The 26,714-nt window shown below is 34.2% G+C and overlaps 1 long non-coding RNA gene across 1 annotated transcript in view; it reads left to right on the forward strand.

Annotated features, from left to right (window-relative positions):
* Positions 1 to 8,203: 8,203 nt before the first annotated feature.
* Positions 8,204 to 26,714, forward strand: part of LOC138714797 (uncharacterized) — a 254,869-nt gene continuing 236,358 nt past the window's right edge. Inside the window, exon 1 of the long non-coding RNA XR_011336088.1 lies at positions 8,204 to 8,277. This is a non-coding gene — a long non-coding RNA (uncharacterized lncRNA). The remainder of the gene's footprint in view (positions 8,278 to 26,714) is intronic.

The following is a 26,714-nucleotide window of genomic DNA, read 5'->3' on the forward strand; positions in this document are numbered from 1 at the left end:
TTTATTTACTTATCGTACGTGTGTTTAAGTTTAACTTATAATGCCTACCAACAACATTGGTAAGGTTGTTAAAAAATCACGATCGGAAAAAAAAGCTTTTAGCACTATATCTTCAATACAGGTAATATACAACAAAGATTTTTCCTTTTTAAGAGATTGCGTTTTGTTTTGTTGCTTGGAAGCTATCGGTTCTCCTTGGAAACAAGACTGATTTAACACAACGTCTCGCGAAGTCATGAATTTCAGCTGTCAACACATTCTACAGCTCAAAAGTTATTTTCTTAACTGATAATAAAGTTCTTTACAAGTAGGTAGTTCAATACAGTTTTGGTGTTACATATGTGTCACTGTTACTCATAAATTTTGTTTCTTTCTCTGACGATTGACAATCTTTGCAGGAAGGAAAAGTTATCACGCGAAGAAATCATTTTTCAAGCTTACAAAAGCGTGTGAGGCTAAATGTAAGCTTGATTATTTTTCCTCCTTGCATTATAAATAACTCACGTCAATCATTTTTCGGTATCTGTGATAGTTTGCTCTGTCGTAAGCAGTTATGCTTGACTGTGTCTAGCGGAACGTGGTTCGATTCCTTGCCGAAAAATGTAGGTTTGTTTCTCCATCAAAAGCACTCCTGCTAAATCGTTGTATAGATTTGGCTAACTAGTAAACTATTGACTAGACAAAATAATTAATATAGCATATGTCGGATACCATAAGCAAGAAACAATATTAGATCCCCTACTTTTTCTAGTGTTCATATATGATCTTGCCCCCCTCCCCCCAATGAAAGATGTTGGTCATCCCATATTATTTGCAGATGACGCAAGTATAGTAATTACAGCCAATAACTCCAACACATTCCAATCTTCAACAGAGGAAATTTTCTTCAAAATATGTGACTGGTTCTCAGTCAATAAATTAGTATTAAATTGTAACAAAACTAACATAATTCAATTTAAATCCTGTACAAATTCAACCTCGCAAATTTATAGCGCAATAATTAACAATAGATCCCTATTAGAAACAACAACCACCAAATTTCTTGGCTTAAAATCGATAATGTGTTAAACTGGAGAAATCATATTAAAAAAATTGCCCCCAAATTAAATTCAGCTTGTTTTGCTATTAGATCTATGCAAAAGATAGTAAATATCAATACCTTAAAAACAATATACTTTGCATACTATCACTCGGTAATGAGTTTTGGAATAATATTCTGGGGAAATTCCACAGATGGTAGCAATATATTTCTATTACAAAAAAGAGTAATTAGAATAATAGTAAGCACCAAATCTAGGGAATCTTGCAGGACTATTTAAAAAAAACTACAAATAATGCCCATGGCTTGTCAATATATATTTTCATTAATAATCTTCCTTTTATGTAATCGTGAAAACTTTGTAACTAATTCAACAGTTCATAGCATAAATACACGTCAAAAATGACTTTCATACTTCATCGGCAAGTCTCTCATGCTATCAAAAAGGAGTGCGCTATATGGCAGTAAAAATTTTTAATAGCCTCCCTATCGATATAAAAAATGAAACTCAAAACATAAGATTATTTAGGGCCAAATTGAAGAAGTACCTAATTTCTCACTCCTTCTATTCTGTAGGTGAATTCATGACATTCAATAACACTTCATGAAATTGATACAAAAACTTTGTATTGTACTAGTAAACTATATTGTAAATCTCGTGTGTATATATTTCATCTAGACTGTGACTATAAATTAAGACTTTATAATAGTATTAAGTTTTTTAACTTGTTCCATATTCTAGCTGTAAGCAATATATGAATACCATGGAATGTTAATAAATACAAATACAATCAAGTGCGTAACTCTGAAACAAGCATTTTCGGGACTTCAAAGTTAGAGGTTCGAGGTTACAGAACGACACGCTTTCTAGAATTTGTTTGTAATGACCAGTAAGAAGTTAAAAACAATCATTACTAAGAGCACTGTTGTATGAATGGTGTAAACTGTCATATCCCCAGTTTGTATGTTAATTCCATACAAACATTAATTTAAATTTTAAAAACTCTGTACTTGATGGGACATTTTAAATGTGTTTTTCTATCTCAGCACAAAATACGTAAGAAAAACTAAAATTTTGAAAAAAAAAAAAAAATATTCCATCGTAGGCTTGTGTTATTATGTTCTTATCAAGTACGCAGTGAGACAGTTGACGTGTTATTAGAATTTAAATTTAATCACTCTTACTTTTTAACTTTACTCTGCAATATGCTGTTAGGAAAGTCCAGGATAACAGGGAAGGTTTGAAATTCAACGAGTTATATCAGCTGCTTGTTTATGTGGATGACGTGAATGTTGCGAGAAAATCCACATACGATTAGGGAAAACACGGGAGTTTTGATTTCGGAAAACCGAACTATATTATCATGTCTCGTGATCAGGACATTCTACGAAATTGAAAAATAAAAATTAGAAATTTATCCTTTGAAAAGGTGGAAAAATTGAAATATGTTGGAGCAACGGTAACAAATATAAATTACATTCGAGAGGAAATTAACACAGAATAAATATGGGAAATTCGTATTATTATTCGGTTGAGAAGCTTTTGTCATCCAGTCTTACAACTTACTGATGGCTTTTAAGGAAACCGGAGGTTCATTGCCGCCATCACATAAGCCCGCCATCGGTCCCTGTCCTAAGCAAGATTAATCCAATCTCTACCGTCATATCCCACTTCCCTCAAAGCTATTTTAATATTATCCTCCCATCTACGTCTCGATCTCCCCAAAATTCTTTCCCCCCCCCCGCCGCCCAACTAACACTCGGTATGCATTTCTGGATTCGCCCATAAGTGCTACATGTCCTGGCCATCTAAAACGTCTGGATTTAATATTTATAATCATGTCAGATGAAGAATACATTGCGTGCAGTTCTTTGTTGCGTAACTTCCTCTATTCTCCTGTAACTTTACCGCTCTTAGCCCCAAATACTTTTCTAAACACCTTATTCTCGAACACCCTTAACCTCTGTTCCTCTCTCAAAGTGAGAGTCCAAGTTTCACATCATCCAGTCTGCTTTCAAAAAAGCTGAAAGTTAGAATTTATAAAACAGTTATATATTGCCGGTTGTTCTGTATGGTTGTGAAACTTGGACTCTCACTTTGAGAGAGAAACAAATGTTAAGGGTATTCGAGAATAAGATCTTTAGAAACATATTTGGGACCAAGAGGGATGAAGTTACAGGAGATACAAGCATTATATTCTTCACCTAACATGGGTGAATTGAGAAATGCATATAGAATGTACTGTAAGTTGGGAGACCCGAGGGAAAAGACCTTTGCGGAGACCGAGACGTAGATGGGAGGATAATATATTTGGAGCAACAGTAAAAAATACAAATGACATTCGAGAGGAAATTAACACAATAAATATGGGAAATTCGTGTTATTATTCGGTTGAGATGCTTTTGTCTTAGAACTTACGAACTTACAAATGGCTTTTAAGGAACCCGGAGATTCATTGCCGCCCTCACATAAGTCCGCCATCGGTTCCTATCCTAAGCAAGATTAATTCAGTCTCTACCATCATATCCCACCTCCCTCAAATTCATTTTAATATTATCCTGTAATTATATTATATTGAAATATAAGTAACTTCTATTAAGCTCAATTTGTGAATTTTATTTGGATTCTGCTCGGGAAATAATTCTAATACATGCGACTCTAGGATTTGAAGTTCTATATATAAATTCCATACTGCGTAGTTCGAGAATTCTTTAGTAATCTCAGATCCTCTCATGGTGTTACTAATGAAAAAATTTCGGACTTTACTAGCTAACTAAAATCTGTTGCCTTATGGAGTAGAATCTTCACTTAATCTGGTTCGACAGGCTGCTGTACAATCCACCAGCTCACAACCTTCAAAGCGTCTATGTAATCCCTGCATCAGCTATGAATTGCCCGGCGCTAATCCAGCCCTGGAAACAATATCCGGTCATCTTCTTAATCACTGAATCAAACAGGGAATACAGTTTCGCATGCTGTATCACACTTCCATAATTTACAGTACGCAGAACATATGCAATAGCTCTGTTACCGCTTTTAACAAAATCAAATCCCATGAAGTAGAATAGATTTAAAAGTGTGCACGCCCTTACTAATGATTCTGAAAAGAAATATGAAAATATTTTCTTCTACTAAAAGTTTGAAAAGGTAGCCTTTAACTAAAAAAATCTGGAAGTGTTCATTTATAAAACAGTTATGATCATCATTGTGGTTTTAGACGTAATAGATCGACTATTGATCAGATTTTTTCTATTCGACAGGTATTGGAGAAAAAATGGGAGTATACGGGTACAGTACATAAGTTATTCATAGATTTCAAAAAGGCATATGACTCTGTTAAGAGGGAAGTTTTCTATTCGACAGGTATTGGAGAAAAAATGGGAGTATACGGGCACAGTACATAAGTTATTTATAGATTTCAAAAAGGCATATGATTCTGTTAAGAAGGAAGTTTTCTATTCCACAGGTCTATTCGACAGGTATTGGAGAAAAAATGGGAGTATACAGGTACAGTACATAAGTTATTCATAGATTTCAAAAAGGCATATGACTCTGTTAAGAGGGAAGTTTTATATTCGACAAGTCTATTCGACAGGTATTGGAGAAAAAATGGGAGTATACGGGTACAGTACACAAGTTATTCATAGATTTCAAAAAGGCATATGACTCTGTTAAGAGGGAAGTTTTCTATTCGACAGGTCTATTCGACAAGTATTGGAGAAAAAATGGGAGTATACGGGTACAGTACATAAGTTATTCATAGATTTCAAAATGGCATATGACTCTGTTAAGAGGGAAGTTTTCTATTCGACAGGTATTGGAGAAAAAATGGGAGTATACGGGTACAGTACATAAGTTATTCATAGATTTCAAAAAGGCATATAACTCTGTTAAGAGGGAAGTTTTCTATGCGACAGGTATTGGAGAAAAAATGCGAGTATACGGGTACAGTACATAAGTTATTCGTAGATTTCAATAAGGCATATGACTCTGTTAAGAGGGAAGTTTTCTATTCGACAGGTATTGGAGAAGAAATGGGAGTATATGGGTACAGTACATAAGTTATTCATAGATTTCAAAAAGGCATATGACTCTGTTAAGAGGGAAGTTTTCTATTCGACAGGTCTATTCGACAGGTATTGGAGAAAAAATGGGAGTATACGGGTACAGTACATAAGTTATTCATAGATTTCAAAAAAGGCATATGACTCTGTTAAGAGGGAAGTTTTCTATTCGACAGGTATTGGAGAAAAAATGGGAGTATACGGGTACAGTACATAAGTTATTCATAGATTTCAAAAAGGCATATGGCTCTGTTAAGAGGGAAGTTTTCTATTAGACAGGTCTGTTCGACAGGTATTGGAGAAAAAATGGGAGTATACGTGTAAAGTACATAAGTTATTCATAGATTTCAAAAAGGCATATGACTCTGTTAAGAGGGAAGTTTTCTATTCGACAGGTATTGGAGAAAAAATGGGAGTATAAGGGTACAGTACATAAGTTATTCATAGATTTCAAAAAGGCATATGACTCTGTTAAGAGGGAAGTTTTCTATTCGACAGGTATTGGAGAAAAAATGGGAGTATAAGGGTACAGTACATAAGTTATTCATAGATTTCAAAAAGGCATATGACTCTGTTAAGAGGGAAGTTTTCTATTCGACAGGTATTGGAGAAAAAATGGGAGTATACGGGTACAGTACATAAGTTATTCATAGATTTCAAAAAGGCATATGACTCTGTTAAGAGGGAAGTTTTCTATTCGACAGGTATTGGAGAAAAAATGGGAGTATACGGGTACAGTACATAAGTTATTCATAGATTTCAAAAAGGCATATGACTCTGTTAAAAGGGAAGTTTTCTATTCGACAGGTATTGGAGAAAATATGGGAGTATACGGGTACAGTACATAAGTTATTCATAGATTTCAAAAAGGCATTGACTCTGTTAAGAGGGAAGTTTTCTATTCGACAGGTATTGGAGAAAAAATGGGATTATACGGGTACAGTACATAAGTTATTTATAGATTTCAAAAAGGCATATGATTCTGTTAAGAAGGAAGTTTTCTATTCCACAGGTCTATTCGACAGGTATTGGAGAAAAAATGGGAGTATAAGGGTACAGTACATAAGTTATTCATAGATTTCAAAAAGGCATGTGACTCTGTTAAGAGGGAAGTTTTGGAGAAGCACTATCACCTACACTTTTTATCTTTGCCCCAGAATATGCCATTCAGGAAGTCCAGGATAACAGACAGGGTTTGGAATTGAACGGGTTACATCAGCTTCTCGTCTCTGCGGATGACGTGAATATGCTTGGAGGAAGTTCACAAACGATTAGGGAAAACACGGAAATTTTACTTTAGGCAAGTAAAGCGATAGGTTTGAAAGAAAATCCCGAAAAGACGTAGTATAGGATTATGTCTCGTGACCAGAATATTATACGAAATGGAAATATAAAAATTGGAAATTTATCCTTCGAAGATGTGGAAAAATTCAAGTATCTATAAAACAGTTATTTTACCGATTGTTCTGTATGGTTGTGAAACTTGGACTCTCACTTTGAGAGAGGAACAGAGGTCAAAGGTGTTCGAGAATAAGGTGCTCAGGAAAATATTTGGGGCTAAGAGGGATGAAGTTACACTAGAATGGAGAAAGTTACACAACACAGAACTGCACGCATTGTACTCTTCACCTGACATGATTAGGAACATTAAATCCAGACGTTTGAGATGGGCAGGGCATGTAGCACGTATGGGCGATCCAGAAATGCATAAAGGGTGTTAGTTGGGAGGCCGGAGGAAAAAAGACCTTTGGGAAGGACGAGATGTAGTTGGAGGATAATGTTTAGATATGATGGTAGAGACTGGATTAATCCTGCTTATGATAGGGACCGATAGCGGGCTTATGTGAGGGCGGGAATGAACTTTCGGGTTCTTCAAAAGCCACTTGTAATTAAGTAAAAAGTAGGGTTTATGGCTTGTTTCTCTCTCATATAACATTCTCCCAACTTGTTTCTTGGCTGTCCCATGCCTCAACATGCCTATAATTTATGCGTATATTCTGAAATTAATTTTATTGTCCATGCTGGACTCATAATTTATGATGATAGAAAGGAAACTGGAAGGAGAAAAGAATATAGGCTGAATCGGAGAGATAGCCGCAAGGTTTATGCGTGAATTACTGTTAAGGTTACACCGAGGTAAAAATGTTTCATTTTTGGTAAAAAATAAATTTTTTTGTTCTTAGCATTAAAAAATTGTTTAATGTTTAGGGAAGCTCTGGCCAATATTCATACCGTTATGCCCCTCCTATTACGTGTTTTGGCGGACATTTTAAAATGCTATGCGCTCTGAATAGGTATTTAAAATCTAAAATTAATTTATCCAGTTTTTAAGTTTTGCATATTTTGCTTTACTAAAAAGCTTTTTCTCATACAAATTTTGTACTACATGCAAGAATTTTTGTGAGAGTTTCTCAGTATGTATGTAACAGAACGTACTGTAAGGATTTTCTTTAAGTGACAGTTTTTTTTAAATATTAATTTGTTTTTGCAACAGGTGCTAATTTTTCTTACTGTTTTTAGAATTGACAATACAGAATATTTTACATCTTGATTACACAACTTTTAGCACTGTATCACTTCGGAATATGTATGATAAGACTTTCTTGTGTTAAATTTTAACGTACAACTCTACACTACGAACACACCCTCACAAGAAACAACAAGAGGCGCCAAGACCAACAACGACCAGTTCTGAAGATGACCCATAAATAGGTCGAAACATGTAAACAAGGTACGTTAAAATTTAACACAAGAAAGTCTTATCATACATATACCGAGACAAAATATCTCTTTATTATTTTTGGGTGAAACTAATGAAAAATGTGGGTAATAAGTTTTGTTTGGAAGTTTTTAAAAGTTATAAAAATGTAATTTCAGGCAAAAATGTTAGCCATTTTTTTAAGTTACTTAATTTTACAAAAATGTTAATAACTCATATATTTTTAAACGAAATTTGATAAAATATGTATATACACTATATACGGTACAGCATAATAACTGAGCAAAATTTTAGACTTCTTGTTTGATTAGTTTAGAAAATTGAAATTTTCTCTCCGAGTACCCTGAAGATACTCTATGAAAATCAAATCTCTTCTTTCCAGGGAACTTACCTAGAAAACCCGGTACGTCTTCGCTGTTCTGGGACTTCTGGAAATAAAGTGTTGGTTGCTATGGTAAGTGTCGTACTCTATCTTTTGCTACCCGTTGTTTATGAATTTGAGAAGCTACGATAGGTAACGAAATCCATTTTTGAAAACTAAATATAATGTCTCGAGAGATCATCGTGCTGACCACTTAATACCTTTGTTTTGCTTGGATGATCGTTCACCTCTGCTGAGACATGTGGCCGGCTGATCGGCTTAGCTCTTCATGGGATGTTTGCACTATGGATTGGGTTCTAAGTCTTCACGACTTGATTTGAACACCACTAAAATACTAAATATTCATACAAGGCAGAAATATGCTTGCAGCGCTGTTGAACGTCATAAATTCACCTACAGAATAGAAGGCGTAAGAAATTAGGTACTTCTATAATAATCTTAGATTTCGAATTTGATTTTTTATATCCATAGGGTGGCTATTAAAAATTTTATTGCCATATAACGCACTTCTTTTTGATAGCACGATAGACTTGCCGATGGAGTATGAAAGTCATTTTCGACGAGTATTTATGCTATGAACTGTTGGATTAGTTAACAATTTTCACGAGTACATGCGAGGAAGATTATTAATGAGAAAATACAGGTTGATACACGAGGTTTTACCGTCACTTAAGAAGCATATTTCCGAAGACATTCTGAGCAAGAAATGTCGTATAAACATTTGTCCTAATCTCAATATTTTCAGAGTTACACTAATTTGAAGTTGTTTGTAAAATACCACTATTATTGAGTTTTAAGGATAAAAGAATATTGCAGATAAAGAATGAACTATTCAGGAGTATCATTTCTTTAATTAACTACTATTCTGAAGCTAAATATGTGTTGTGAATTCTATAGTTGCTTCGTACAATTTTTTTTTTCCTATTTTTAACTACAAAATTACATTTTCTTACGCATTTATCATAACAATTGTTACAAATCGCGAGAATATTGAAAAGTATTTTGGTCATATATTGCAACCGGGAACAGTGGCAGTAAATAATGTTATTTTGTTTGTTTGTTGTTACTTTTTAAATAATTCTTGACCAAGTTTGAACAAATTTAATTCAAAAGTTGTTTCTATCTATAATAAATTTTATATCTTAGTACGAGAGGACCAGATATTTACAATAATTTTTATTTATGATTATTATTAATTATTACTGTTTTGGCAGATAAGTGCAATGGATTTAGAATCTTTGAATATAGATTTATTCTATAAATAGTATTTATGTTTAGGTAGATTTTTGGTTTATTTTTTATTTTTATTTTGTTAGTTATTTTTGTTATAGTTGGTGTTGCTTTTTTGACTTTATTAGAGCATAAAGTTCTTGGATATATTCATATTCGTAAAGGTCCTAATAAGGTTTGTTTTATTGGTATTTTGCAGCCTTTCAGAGATGTAATTAAGCTTTTTACTAGGGAGCAGACATTTCCTTTTTTGTCTAATTATTTATGTTATTATTTTGCTCCTGTTTTTAGATTATTTTTGTCTTTGTTGGTATGATTTGTAATTCCTTACTTTACTGGTTTTATTTCTTTTGAGTTGGGTTTATTATTTTTTCTTTGTTGTACTAGTTTGGGCGTATATACTCTTATAATTGCGGATTGGTCATCTAATTCTAATTATGCATTGTTAGGGGGATTACGTGTTGTTGCTCAAACAATTTCTTATGAGGTTAGATTGGCTTTAATTCTTCTATCTTTTGTACCTTTTATCTATTGAGAATTGAAATTTATGTAGTTATATCAAGGTAAATTATATTAGATAAAATGTTAATTGTTACAATAATTTATTCAAACTACAAGTAATGTTGTATGTATGTATTTATTTACACTGCAAGTGGGCAAGCACCCGGTGGCAGTGGTATATACAATATTAACAATACACAGTTAAAATGATAAGCAATACACAATAAAATTTACAATACATAATAAAATTTACAACACATATACAATTTTATACACAATACAATAAGAATACACAATGCAATTTAACACAATAATAATAAAACATAAAATAAAACACCTAATTTTACAACACAACCTACATAATTATGTATAGGTCCTACATAATTTTCAATAGTCTTTCACTTTACTCTCATCTCATTCCCTGTAGTGGCACTATGACGCATTTCACTGACACTTTAGCACACACTTCACTGACACTCTAACACATTTCACTGACACTATAGAACACATTTCATTGACGCTATAAATTATCACTGATCGGAACTGTTCACTGCACTGTAAAACCATAACTTCACTGACTCACCTCGCTTCACTGATACAACAGTTCAAATAAAGTCTAATAATTGCATTCTTATGCATACTTATAAACAGAACTACATTTAAACTAAACATTTCTAGTCTAAGGCCCTCTTACACGCTATTCTTAAATAATTTACAATTCAAACCAAGGAAGTAAACTCGTCAGGCTAGATAAATACATGCCACCTTAAAAAATTAAATGTTGAATGGCACCTTAATTTTAATTTTCACTTTATACACAACTCTTTAAATTATTCTTGAATCTCCTTAAGGAAGGACAGCCCTCAAAGACCGCTGCAGGCAGGTCATTCCAATCATTTATAGTTCTATTTAAAAATGAGAATTTACGTACATCCGTTTTCTGTTTCCTACATTTGATTTTAAAATCATGATCGTTCCTACCATAGTACGTTGGCTTTTCTAACCGAGCCGTTATGTCTACCCATGCTTTCTGACCTAGATGTGCTCTATACAATGTTAAAGGGGAAGGAACAAAAATTCGAATCTTATAAGTTTTGATAAATATTTTGGTTCTTGAAAAGGTCAGTTTCGTGGTCCATGTTGCCTTCATAAATATTTATTTTTAAGAATACTGTAAGGGTACGTTTTTAACGATCTGGCAGTTTTTGCGACCCCTTTCAAAGGTTGGACATAAAACCTAAAAAAACATATTTCACCTATTCCAAAAACCTAAAAATCCGGTCTCTACTAATGACCTTTTGAGTTAACATAGTTAAGTGAAAGATAATGACGTTGATCTAAGGTGAGAGTTGTTGAGTGGGAGTTCTCCATATCTATTCACACGATAGAGCGTATGTAGAAGTATGAATAATCTATCATTCATTTGGAATTCCGTGTTAGTGATACCCTTGCTGCCACTTCAAATTATTGTTATCTAATAACTAATACAAGTGTCTCTGACAGCAAATGTTAAGAGTAGATGTGTGCAGTAATTTGCGTCTGTCAGAAATTAGTGTTTTAATCCCCACTTGGATACATACTCTTGGTGCAATCAATAAACACACATGCTAAAGAATCGAAACAAACGAACACGTTATATTCCAGCCACAGAGGCCAATTTCAGCGATCTAGCTGCATATAATTTTTTTTTCTACGACAATGCGTAAAGTTGCATTTTACCCACTGTTATCAGAGCGTAAAGTGAGCCTTTAAAACAATAGTGCGTAAAGAAGTAACTAATTACTTGGGCATTAGACGTAAACTCGCGACTTCTCTCTGTTTGCGCCCCTCTGATTTTGTGCCAAACGAAAGATCTCGCCTATATCTGTCGATTTGTATTCTCTACCAACCACGCCTGTGTCCCTATACAGCCACAATCATTCTTGTAAGCGTTATTTAGCATTTTAGTATTTATTTATTTAACCTGGTAGAGATAAGGCCGTCAGTCCTTCTCTGCCCCTCTACCGGGAGATTCCAACTACAGTGAAACCTGTTCAAGACGGAAGTGACATGGTCCTAATTTTTTTTTTTTCGTTATGGACAGGTTTCCGTATTATTCAGGTGTGAAGTTAAAATGGAATATTTTATCATTTGTATAAATTAAAAACAAAATGGCATGCCGCAAATTGTAGAAATTACAAAATATTCCGTTTAACACTACTGGCATTAATTCAGTTTCCTGTCGCTTATTTAATTGGTGAATGATCTTGATGAAAATTTTATTTCCTGTATAAATTGTACCATACCTCACTCATTAAACACTATAAAGTTTATTAATTACACCAAATTTAATATCTAACACTATATTATAATACTGTACTGTATGTCACGGCACATTATTGAATTGAACTGGGAGCCTAGAGGTCTTGAATTCTGGATTATCTAATTTCTTTGCCAGTTCAAGGGTTTTCTTTGCAGAATAGGTCCAGAAATTTGCATGATCTTTGAAAGGGCAAGAACAATCCACTCTTACAACAGCTCATTTATTTCTATGTAACCAGTTGTTTTCTGTTTCCTTTTATGTAACCATTATTGACCCCAAGCCACTCAATCATGATACGGCCTTTATTTTTTAAAGTGTTAAGTTACACCTGAGTTTTCCATTCATAAATTTCAACATTATTTTCCATACTCTTCGTTTCTCATTTTCCTCGATAACTTTTACTTCATCAATTAATGATAGTGCAACATTATTACGCAACTTTTTTTTATCACGAAATCACTAATACACTTGCGTTCTACCCAGCTACAACAGTAGCTTATACAGGAGTGAAGCATTGCACATCTTTGAAGGGATCGTCTGCCTAGTCAATAGGGTAACAAAATTTATGATCACCAGGCCAACACACTCTTGCACCCTCAAAAATTTTACAAAGAAAACTTGTTTTTGTCTTAGTGACTTACGTATTTCGTACATTCCTTGAAAGCACATACTGTTTCAAAATACATTTTACATTAAAGTAGTGTTTCCAAAATATTATTTCCGTTTTGAACAGTAGCAGACAGTCTCCGTTTCCACGTTGGACAGTTTCCGTTTTATTCAGGAAAAATTACACATAATATATATGAATTTCGCCGGGACCAATAAATTGTTCCGAAATAGACAGGATTCCGGATTATTCAGGTTCCGATTTGAACAGGTTTCACTGTATAATATGAAGAATGAAATTACAATAGTATTAAATTTACAATTACAATTACAAATAAAATTACAATTAGTATTAAATTTACAATTACAATTACAAATAAAATTACAATTAGTATTAAATTTACAATTACAATTACAAATAAAATTACAATTAGTATTAAATTTACAATTACAATTACAATAAAAATCAAAGTACGAAAAGATTACCTGACTAATTAAAGCTAGATAATTTATCATAGAAAAACAAAGAATATTTTATATTTACTGAATTACAAATTAAACATAGAATAACAAAATTGTTTAGTGATGAAATTACTGGATATTGAAATATTTTGTGATAGATTAAGGAAACTATTTACAGGAAATCAGTTACTGACCAAGTGCCTAGTAAGTTTGCGTTTGAATTTAATTTTATTTCGACAGTCCTTGATTCTAGCAGGTAGCGAATTCCAGAGTCTTGGCAGGGCTATTGTGAATGAGGATGAGTATGAGGAGGTGCGATGGCATGGTGTTGTTAGTATTGTTTCATGACGAGAGAGTGTGTTCAGATTGTGGTGGGAAGAAAGGTAAGTGAAGCGAGACGACAGGTTATGATTAATGTATTAGAGTTATTCTTTTATAGTGTTCTGCCCAAGGTCAGGTATTTGACTCGGAACCCAGCATTTTCCATCTTTCCTATTTTCCGCTCGCATGTAATTCATCTGATATCTTCTTCTACCTCGAACTTTTCTCCCGTTCCATTAAATCCTTCAGTAGGCAGTTTCTTCTCACCCAGTGACCCAGCCAATTCCTTTTCCTCTTCCTGATCAGTTTCAGCATTATTCTTTTTTCATCCACTCTTTCCAATACAGTTTCATTTATTGTTCTGTCTGTCCAATTCACATGCTCCATCCTTCTCCATATCGCCATTTTAAATGCGTCTAGTCGCTGATGATAAGGCGTTGTTAGCAGAAGAGAGACATGCTACTTGAGCTAAATGACAGCTGTGAGCAATACTGTGGGATGAATAGGCCTATACAGGGTGTTTTATATAGAACTGACACATTTCTTTCTTTAATTATTCCATTGGAAATTCATTCAATGACCCAATTTTAGCACCAAATTAAGCAGAATGTTCTAGAGTTTCGATTCCTTGTCACTAGATGCGCAGATGTTTATGTTTTATTCCTATTGTTGGCAGCACTGACCCAATTTTAGCACCAAATTAAGCAGAATGTTCTGGAGATTCGATTCCTTGTCGCTAGATGCACAGATTTTTATGTTTTATTCCTATTGTTGGCAGCACTAGATGCGCAGATGTTTATGTTTTATTCCTATTGTTGGCAGCTGTTTTCGACATTTTGTGTCAACGTGAAAATACAGTATACATTAAATCAACGACTCTTCCTTGTGAAGCAATACTGGATTACGAATTCAATTACAGCTACTCAAATGGCATACCAGAGAGAAATTGGTGTTCGCAGTCCCCCAAAAGTAACACAATACTGGGACTGGTAAGCAAATTGGAAACAACTGGATCTCTGGTGAGTGAAAAGGGGCAAGCATCGTTCATCTAGGCTTCCCACGCTGTTGTTGACGTAAGAGCACGACTGGAGCAGTCACCCAAAAAATCATTAAGACGTTTGTCGCAGGAGACAGGGTACACCTACTCAATGTGTCAGAGAGCTACGAAAAGTTCAGGCCTAAAGCCATATATGGTTACGGTTGTTTCTTTGACGACTGAATAATTTCCAGGAACCTGTGGCCACCGAGATCTCCGGATTTGACAACGCCGGACTTCTTTCTATGGGGTTACTTAAAAGACAGGGTTTACGCCACACGTCCCCAGACATTGGACGATCTGAAGCACAACATCACACAGGAGATTCAAGCTATTGACAACAGAGTCCTCCAACGAGTGGCCAGTAACATGGAACGACGTGTTGAGTTGTGCCTTATGCAGGATGGAGGACATTTTCAACATTTGCCATAGAGGCAAATAATCTCCCAAAATTCCTCTACATTTTAGGTATAATAAGTTGTCGCTAGCACAATTCGTTTTGAAACAATTAATGAAAGAAATGTGTCAGTTCTATATAAATCACTCTGTATATGTAAACAAGACGAAGATCATGGTTATCGAAAAAGAAATAAGGTACACTTGCGAATTCGAAATGAGGCAGTGGAACAAGTGGACAGCTTCAAATACTTGGGATGCACTGTAAGTAGTAACATGAGCTGCTGCCAGGAAGTCAAAAGGAGGATAGCAATGGCAAAGAAAGCTTTTAATAGAAAAAGGAGCATCATCTTCGGACCACTGCAAAAAAAGAACTAAGGGATAGACTAATGAAGTGCTTTGTTTGAAGTGTTGTATTGCATAGGGCAAAAACATGGACATACGACGAAACGAAGAGGGACAACTAGAAGCAATTGAAGTGTGGATATGTATAAGAATAGAGCGCGTGAAATGCACAGACAGAATAAGAAACGAAGCTGTGCTGGGAAGAGTGGGTGACGAAAGAATAATGCTGAAACTGACCATGAAGAGAAAAAGAAATTGGCTGGGCCACTGGCTAAGAAACTGCCTACCAAAGGATGCAATATAAGAAGTGATTAACTAAAGAAAAGTTTAGTGTAGAAGAAGATATCAGAATATAGACGGCATTAACATATATGGATCATATGCGGAGACAAAGAGGAAAGCTGAAATAAATTTTATCACTTTTGTTTGCTTAATATTTTAAAGCAAACTGTTACTTTTTTGTGAACATACTCGAAACGCACAGGAGAGATAAAACATAATAATAATAATAATAATAATAATAATAATAATAATAATAATAATAATAAAAATTATGCATGCCCGCAGAACTGATCACGGATTAAAAAAGGGGAGGAGAGGGCATAAAATGTTTATAGTTTGCTACATTATTTTTAAAGATTTCAACACTAATAAATTCTAAATAATCAAAATTAGGACGAATCAGAGAATCTTATGCTATGAAACTATTCGGTGGCAGTGTTGAATTGAAGTCATCCATGATGTCGGGGTAAGTGTTTTCTTTCTTCAAAGTCAAGATGCATGGGAAACTCAAAATCACGGCGGGCGTGCTAGATTGATGGGGGTTAGATTTCTTCCCGGTTACATAAAACTCGAGATATATATTAGATAGATGTATTCCATAACTTTATGTAAAATATTTCATAGCTAATCTGTGCAATTCTGATGGTCGTGGCAGATATAAATTTGTCTCTTTAGCATGAAATATAGTTACTTACTTACTTACTCGCTTTTAAGGAACCCGGAGGTTCATTGCCGCCCTCACATAAGCCCGCCATCGGTCCCTATCCTGAGCAAGATTAATCCAGTCTCTACCATCATATCCCACCTCCCTCAAATCCATTTTAATATTATCCTCCCATCTACGTCTCGGCCTCCCCCAAAGGTCTATTTCCCTCCGGTCTCCCAACCAACACTCTATATTCATTTCTGGATTCGCCCATACGTTCTACATGTCCTGCCTATCTTAAATATCTGGATTTAAAGTTCCTAATTATGTCAGGTTAAGAATACAATGCGTGCTGTTCTGCGTTGTGTAACTTTCTCCATTCTTCTGTAACTTCATCCCTCTTAGCCCCAAATATTTTCTTAAGAACCTTATGAAATATAGTTAACTGGATAAAATAACGCAACATTTTCGACTTCGTCCGAAATTAGAGTTCAAGAGAATTATAAATGACATACGTCGAATAGGGAAGATGGGAGAATACTGGATTTACAGTGAAAGACCTGCCCTTGGGTAGAACACTACGAATGAATTAATTTGTTCCCATGAAGTTATTCTAGCATGGACATAATTACATTTGAACAATATTTACATGGCCTTATTTCTCTGCTGGTTTTATAGCGACCGTGTGATAGGACAAGAAATGCTACCTTCTTTGTTGTTTTTTAGAAATAAAGATGACATTTTTAAACTATAGGTAAAAGCGTACTTGTATTAAAATCAGATCGATGTAAAAAAATGACAATTCTGTAGGGGTCAATGACCGACCTTCCATTGTCAATATGAAAAACCTGTTTCCATGACAATTGAGTATAATAACACCACACTGCTTTCTGGAAAGATCTTTGTTAGGAATTGAATCGTCTATTACAACATTGTATAGGAAACGTAAATGATTTTGAATAAAAGGTTTATCAAAGAGAAATTTTTATAATATATGAATAGAAACATCTGCGAGAATACTTTTGTGAAATTCTGAAGATTTCGTTACGAAAAGTTGACAGTATACTATAGAATTGGAAAGTAACAGCCGAAATAGTAATATGCGTTACAAGAGCGATATGCTGAAGTTTTCATGTTCGAGGAAAAGTTTGAAAAAGCGAAACGTAGTTGAGATTTTTTAATTTCCGAGAATTGAAAGAAAACATTCCGCTCGTGTATCGTACATTAATTTGTGCGAAGATCGTTTATTACATACCTGAAAGAGGAATTTCTAATTAGTTGCAATGAAATCTCCATCTTGGTTTCTGTTCAATGACGGTAAATTTGCAAAACAAAAATATCTATCTTCAACATCGTTGCTTTAAAATGTTTTCTATACTCCAGCAGGCCGTGATATACGTCTGTCTTCCCCCCCGTCTATGATGAGTCTGGAATCTTGTTGATTTTTTCACGGCTTCGTTAATGTTACTTGCATCACGAATGCAGTAACTTTAGTGGAGTTCTAGAGTTTACTTAATATTTGTAAATATTTAAAAACAATAATTAACAGTGCAATTTAGGTGAAATTACAGTGGTAAGTTTCCAATTTATAATTATTACTATATCGAACGTTTCTAAAAATAATATGTTAAAAGCGTAAAGCAGTAAAATCTATATGTCACTTAAGCGGTAAGAAGAGGGAAATTGTTATGTGTGTTAGGTTGGGAATACTGAATGTGGAATTTTAGACTTACCGCGGATTGGTTGTGTGCGGAAACCAAGCAAATACGCACGATCTCGCACTAAATAATATACTATAAAGTTGAATCTAAATAGAAGTTAGCCTACATTGTTATCATAATAGTTAATTACCGTCTTATTGAAATTAAATGAAATATATTTCACATTCTATAATATCCGTCAGGTATGAAGGTGACACAGATGAAAATTCTTCTGCGCTTGTTGTGAATTAATTTCATGTATCAGCACCAAATTACATTAAGTTACATTGAGCATGATTATTAGCCATTGCTATGGTAATCACTACTACAAAAATACAAAATGTTGAACCTGTGTGCAAAGACTGTGTGAGAAGTTTGTTCCACGTACGTCATTTATAATTCTTTTGGCATTTTTTGAACTGTAATTTCGGACGAAGTAGTAAATTTTGCGTTATTTTAACCAGGTAACTATATTTCATGCTAAAGAGACAAATTTCTATCTGCCACGACCATCAGAATTGCACAGATTAGCTATGAAATATTTTACATAGGCTAAAGTTATGGAATCGAAAAAAAAAAATCGAAAAATCGAAGGAGAATTGGGAGGAAAATTTAAAAGGTACGCAAAACGCGTCCTTGCAAGGGGTTGGGGGCTGTACAAAACTAAATATGTGAGCTCCAAGCCTGTTGGCCACTAGTCTCACTCCGGGTTACGCTGCTCCCCTGAAGGAGCTCTAGAAAATTTTGAAGGGGAAGCCGAAATTGGACGTAACCTCTTAGGTACCACATACGCGAGGGGGGCTGAGATTGATCAATTGATCACGGAACGGGGCGAGGAGGAGTTGGCTGGTGTTTGCCGTTAGGATGGCAAGACGCCGTCATCTGTTGTTCGATGACAAAGCATGTGAAGGCCGTCGGAAGAAGCGCCGTGAAATCTAATCTGCAATTTGAGAGGTCCCTGTCCTTTCAATTTGCGACTTATTGAGTGACCTCGTATATTTAATAGACTATTAATATTATCTGAACTAGGGCATACATCATTTATAAAAAAAAAAAAAGGTGGAATATATATGGGGAAGGGCATATAGATCCGTGGCCCATTTCTTATAGGGCTCATCCCGACATTTGTCTTACGCCTGAGGAGAACCACGGAATACCTTAGGCAGGATGAGTTGTCTCATATAAGAGACTAGCCAATTTGGCTATTAAGTAGGAGGTGATTGTTGTTCTGAGCCTTGTTGAATCGTCTCAATTTTGAGACAAGCCATTTGGCTATATGATGGCTCAATTACGAAGAGGGGAGAGAGATGTAATTAGTTAATTATTTTAAGTAATAGGGAGATTAATGGGGATATGAGTGCAGGTCCGTGGCCCATTTCTTTTAGGGCTCATCCCGACATTTGTCTTAGCGCCTTAGGAAAACCACGGAAAAACCTTAGGCAGGATGGAATACATTATCTATGGAATATATATCTCGAGTTTTATGTAACCGGGAAGAAATCTAACCCCCTCAATCTAGCACGTTCCGCAGTGATTTTGAATTGCCCATGGATCTTGACTTTGAAGAAAGGAAACACTTACCCCGACATCATGGATGACTTCAATTCAACACCGCAGCCGAACAGTTTCAGAGCATAAGGTTCTCTGATTCGTCTTAATTTTGATTATTTAAAATTTATTAGTGTTGAAATCTTTAAAAATAATATAGCAAACTATAAACATTTTAAGCCCTCTGCTCCCCTTTTTCAATCCGTGATGAGTTCTCCGTGCATGCATAACTTATTATTATTATTATTATTATTATTATTATTATTATTATTATTATTATTATTATTATTATTATTATTATTATTATTATTTATCTCTCTTGTGCATTCCGAGTATGTTCACAAAAAAGTAACAGTTTGCTTTAAAATATTAAGCAAACAAAAGTGATAAAATTTATTTAGACGTTGATTCTTAATATTAATTAACTCTGATTCATCTTACATTACTAATCTTGAAGATTTTGACTTAATATTACAATCTTGGAAAATTACATAGCAACATAATCATCATCATCATCATCATCATCATCATCATCATCATCATCATCATCATCATCATCATCATCATCATCAATAACAGTCTTGGATTAGGCCCCTGGCTTGTTCCGCTTCCAGAAGAAAGTTGGTCTTTCCATCTCTTCCTTGGTCTTCCGATGTCTCGTTTCCCATGAGGTGTATAGTTCAATAGTCTCTTGGGTAACCTATTGTTGGGCATTCTTAACACATGTTCATACCAGTTGTTGCGGTAAGATTCTGTAGTATCCGTAATGGCGGTGATATACAATTCTGTTCGGATGTCAGCGTTCCTTTTATGGTCGTAAAGAGTATATCCTGCAAGAGGTCTTAGCAATCGCATTTCAGCAGCTTCTATTCTTCGAAGTTGCCCTTTCGTTAATGACCATGTCTCTGATCCATATAATAATGCCGGGACTGCCATAACTTTATACTTACTTACTGGCTTTTAAGGAACCCTGAGGTTCATTGCCGCCCTCACACAAGCCCGCCATTGATCCCTATCCTGAGCAAGACCAATCCAGTCTCTACCATCATATCCCACCTCCCTCAAATCCACTTTAATATTGTCCTTCCATCTACGTCTCGGCCTCCCCAAAGGTCTTTTCCCCTCTGGCCTCCCAACTAACACTCTATATACATTTCTGGATTCGTCCATACGTGCTACATGCCCTGTCCATCTCAAACGTCTGGATTTATTGTTCCTAATTATGTCAGGTGAAGAATACAATGCGTGCAGTTCTGTGTTGTGTAACTTTCTACATTCTCCTGTAACTTCATCCCTCTTAGCCCCAAATATTTTCTAAGAACCTTATTCTCAAAAACCCTCAGTCGCTGTTCCTCTCTCAAAGTGAGAGTCCAAGTTTCACAGCCATACAGAACAACCGGTAATATAAGTGTTTTATAAATTCTAACTTTCAGATTTTTTTGCAGCAGACTAGGTGACAAAAGCTTCTCAACCGAATAATAACAGGCATTTCCCATATTTATTCTGCGTTTAATTTCCCCCCGAGTGTCATTCATATTTGTTACTGTTGCTCCAAGATATTTGAATTTTTCCACCTCTACGAAGTATAAATCTCCAACTTTTAGAGTTCCATTTCGTACAATATTCTGATCACGAGACATAATCATATACTTAGTCTTTTCGGGATTTACAGTAATTCCAACCCTATCTCTTTACTTGCTTCAAGTAGAATTTCCGCGTTTTCACTAATCGTTTGTGGATTTTCTCCCAACATATTCACGTCATCCGCTTAGACAAGAAGCTGATGTAACCCGTTCAATTCCAAACCCTTCTGTGTTATCCTGAACTTTCCTAATGGCATATTCTAGAGCGAAGTTAAAAAGTAAAGGTGATAGTGCATCTCCTTGCTTTAGCCCGCAGTAAATTGGAAAAGCATCAGATAGAAATTGGCCTATACGGACTCTGCTGTAAGTTTCACTAAGACACATTTTAATTAATCGAACTAGTTTCTTGGGAATACCAAATTCAATAAGAATATTATATAAAACTTCTCTCTTAACCGAGTCATACGTCTTTTTGAAATCTATGAATATCTGATGTACTGTACCCTTATACTCCCATTTTTTCTCCAATATCCGTCGAATACAGAAAATCTTACCAATAGTCGATCTATTACGCCTGAAACCACACTGATGATCTCCAATAATTTCATCTACATATGGAGTTAATCTTCTCAAAAGGATATTCGACAAAATTTTGTACGACGTAACTTTATAACATAGCAAAATACAAAATTAGCTATAAACTCAGCCACTCTTTACCAAGCGATGGTCGGTCTTCGAGTAGCGTACTTAAATTTATGAGCAATGGTTTAATTCGTTTTGAGAATTTTCCATTATACGCTAATCATCAGCGAAGAATATTTCTAAAACGTATTGATTATTTATTGATACCATCTATTGTTCCTTTGTAGGTTAGCAATCATAATATTTATGAAATGAAGAAAAGTAGATTATATATATTTGTAAGGAATTTTTACTGTGGAAATCGAATGTGAAATGTTATAAAACGTTAAAATTTTGTGTATTTCCCTATGGAAAAAGTCTATTAATTTATAATAATAATAATAATAATAATAATAATAATAATAATAATAATAATAATAATAATAATAATAATAATAATAATAATAATAAATTAAAACTTTTAATACTATTTGTGGCATGAAAAAGCAGGTTACATTTGTAGGGAATTGTTACCATGGAAACTGTACATAAAAACAGATTGTAAAAATGGAGGGAAGCAATATGAAGCAAAGTGCTGTGATTGACGTCAACACACTGGCGATAAAAGCTGATAAAGGTCGTTAGACAGAAATTCACTGGAAGTGTATAAAAAATACAAAATGAAACGTCATTCAGGGCGACATTTTCCACAGTTTTGCGCTTCGTTTCTTCGCAAGTGACATTTCCGATTTGTTTCGAATTTTCTCGGTCCGCTTGTTAGCACGACAGCGACTGCAAATAAAAGTGGACAAGAATTGAATGTCAGGGCGGTATGGCGTCACAGGGCTGCGTTCTGGGGAAGCTTCTTGGGATCTCTAAAAATACAGCGCATGTGGTTTGGTTATCAATTTTGATCTTCTTCTCCTTGTTCTGTAAGGTTTAAGACTCTTGAACTGTTTCGATATCAGAGGAAACGATAGGGTTAATAAAAAATAACGAAAAATATTAAAGTCTTGTAATTCTATTAATAATTATATATAATAAATTTTCAGTCAAATACACTTTTCAGTTTGTGAGGTCAGATAATCTGTTACATCACAATCTATATATATAATTTGAACTGGTAATGGAAATTACGGGAAAACGGCTGAACGGATTTTAATGAGTGACCCCTCATTTTCATGCCTGGCATCCAAAGTTTTTCGGAAAAGTGGTAGTTTTCAGTGAAATGTCAATTTTCCTACATAATTTTCCTATTTTCCAAAATCCATCTGTTGTCAGTTTTGAGAATTATTTTATTCAATCACGGCCGACTTGATTGAATTTCAGAACAAAACACACACTACAATAAACAATAGGCTATTACACGAAGGCCATGACCTGCAGGATTGCCGACATATTTAGAGCTCAATTCAATCTGTTATTAAAAACTGATTCTGCAGTGTATAATTTTCTGAGTACAGCTGTGTATTGGATATTCAAATTTACGAAACTTGAGGTGGTTTGATGACATTATTACCATTAGAAATTAAATATTATTATAGTTAATATCATGATGCATCTATTTTTTCATTAATTGTACATAATATTGATGCCATATTGATGACATCAAAGTGAAACGTTTTGTGGTTATGTAAGTAAATGTAGAGAATATCTTAATTTAGATCTTCATTTCTATTACTGAGTGGCTGCTATATATAAGTACAAAACTTAAGTAAGATAATAATATTGTTATTAAAAATCAAATATTTTTATACTTATTAACCCAGTGGGGTTGGGTCATTTTCATATACTTAATGGCAGTGTAGTTTAGATATTGATATGTATCATTGTCTTCAGTATTGGCTCGAGAGAGCGCAAAAATTACAGTTCCTAAGGAAAGATCAAAAAGTATTACTTACTGATAAAATAAGAGGCCTAGAAAATGTTGTAGTCTCCAGATAATTTCAGCAGGATCTCTTAGTAGGATAAAATAATTTTACGCTCTACATTTCAAGTTCTACATGCAGCAGTTATACGAAAATGCTATTGTTCGAAAGCTTAGCAAACCTGACATTTTTTTTTTAACTTTTGCCTACAATCCACATTGACCTGAAATAGCTACTGCTATCGTCCTGACATTGATACTTGCGTTTTCGCGTTGAAACTCAAAAACTGATGTTGGATAGGTTCAAGAAAAAAGTATTTGGCCTAAAAAAATCCATTCAGAGGAAGTATGTTTCATTATTATGGAAACAAATAACTATCAAAAAGACAAGTGTTCTTCATTGAAAATAAATCTGAAAAATTTTTATTTGAACGTCTAACGAACTTAGTTTGCAGCAGTATTTGCTGCACAAGGCACTAGTATTTAATACAAAGTCACTAATATTTTCGACTTTAAAAAGTCATCTTCAGGTGCATGAGATGCAAACAATTTTAAAATAGGTGATAGTTGATCTAACAATTAATAATATAGTAAGTAATGCACATGCTGGCATTTACAAGTATGTAAGTTTCGTGCCTCTTGAGTAAACTGTACATGGTAAAGCTGAACACTGATGCTAGATTCTCGTATGTGTATAAAACAAGGAAAGGCACAGCATGATATTAACCTTATACAATTAAGGCTAAATATTCTCAATAGGTCACATCATTAAAATTAAATTTGTACAATTTGATATTAACTATGTTAAAATGTTATATATAATGTATAAATTTAAAAGGGATGGAAAAAGCTGTGATGCAAATGCTGTTGGTGGGAGAGCACTCAGTCCAATTCGTCGTTGTGAATGCCATATTTGTATAGTTGTTCAGTTGTTTACGTCCAGACAAGGAGGCGTGTTTCACCCGAGGTTACATGTTTTAGACAGATTATCTGACCTCACAAACTGAAAAGTGTATTTGACTGAAAATGTATTATATATAATTATTAATTGTATTCACACTTTTCTGGACCAACATGTCTTTTAAATTCTTGTAATTCTGTTAAAAATTAAGTCTGTAAAATAATGATACAGATTTGTTCACAAATTAACTCTTTTTATAAATTCTAAATTTAAGTTTTTCTTAAAGCAGTCATTATTATTATTATTATTATTATTATTATTATTATTATTATTATTATTATTACTATTACTATTATTATTATTATTATTATTATTATTATTAGACGAAAATTCCATGCAAATGCATGTTTTTATAGGAACATAGGACATAGCTCAAACTTAGTATTTATCTATTTCATTACTTTCCGGTTCCAAATATGTGTAATTTTTCCGTGCATATTTGCATGTTTTTATCCTTTTTGGGGATAGAAACGTGCATAATGCACATTTAAGCAATTTTTAGCTTAATCATGCATATAATATAGGGAAAGGTTGCCTATATCTTACCACTTTTCAGTTTTTCTTTAGTTATTTCTAAATGGGAATGAATTTTAATTGCATATACTGTTAAACATTGAGACAGGACCTTGGGACACAAAAAATATATTTTTTTTTTTCAGAATTTTTAAATAATTATCAATTGTTTTTAAAGACATTATTTAAAACTCTGCAAGTGGTACGATTTGTGCGCCTAGTTTCCTAAATCGTACCTAGAGGTTGGTTAAATCGTACCCCTTTGTAAAATACACAATTTTCAAATTAAGAACTGCAAAAAAAAATTTATTTCATTATATTATTGTCATTTACTATGACATTTTATTAATACAAATGAGAAACAAAGATTTTTTGTAATATATAAATCTTTAATAGGCTATTATCAAGATCCAATAAAACGAAAACGCAAAGGGTCGCTCAATATTAAATTATATTTAACACAAATGAACGATACCTACTTGTCAGATTCTGTCGTTACACATGTCACAGGCAAAATGAGAACGTTCTAGTGCCGTAGAAACTTCTGCACGTCTCATGCACCCATTGATTGCACACAGCAAGGAATCATATCTTCAATGGCAGCTTCTTCACAGATAAAATAAAACCAGTTCTCTTCTTTTACATCAAAATCAACCATTTTAGATGATTTTTTCGTTCCTTTTGATAGCTGGTTTGCTTTTTTTATTTGTTTCCTTGAAGTTATTCCTTTCGGTTTCTTCTGCTGCAATTGATTCTTAGAGAGATTGAAGTTAGCACAACTGCTTACTTTTTCTCGTTCTCGTTTGAGCTGAAATATTTGGTTTAGGGAGAAACCCGTTCCGTCAACGTTAAATATGTACAAAGCGTCTATGAAGTACTCGTCGACTACCTTCTCCAAACAATAAATAGACCCTTTAACATTAACTTTATTAAACCCTTTGGAACGATTCAGATACAGTTTCCAGTTGCCGCAAACTTAAATTTGAATATTATAGATATATTAATTTGTCCTACAGAATTTATCTGTAATATTTTTCTCCTAAAATATTAAATTTGAATGCCTCTTGATGAACCTTTAACAGCACTTCTTTCTTGCCAGTCGTATTTATTTATTGAACAGATTTGGAAGGTGTGGGTTTGCTTCTAACACATCGAAGACAATCTTCCTAACGTCTTTTGTAGTAAGTTGAGAAAGATATTCTTCAAACATCACAATATGTTAGACTAAATCCTCTTCTATTTCCCGTGAATTGGCTGTATTCCTCCCGTTGACGGATCCATTTGCAGGACGATCCAGACCTCTCTTCATTTTGCCCATCAAATATCGCTTGAAAATCGATTTTGGGAGTTTGTACTTACGACAACATTCATTCAATCCCACTGCTCGGGATCGAAATTCATCCACTGCCTTAAGTAAAGCACTTGGTTTCGATTTTCCGTATTCTCGTTTGGTCATTACCTATTCTGGAATTTGAAAATATTATGCACCTAACGTTATTTGTTCACGTTGCCAAAATCGTACTGGTACGATATGAGCAACTTTTTAAAGGTACGATTTAGGAAAATTGCACTCAAAACAAACTATTCAG

Source organism: Periplaneta americana, chromosome 15 (assembly GCF_040183065.1).
Source record: "Periplaneta americana isolate PAMFEO1 chromosome 15, P.americana_PAMFEO1_priV1, whole genome shotgun sequence".
NCBI classification, from domain to species: Eukaryota; Metazoa; Arthropoda; class Insecta; order Blattodea; family Blattidae; genus Periplaneta; species Periplaneta americana.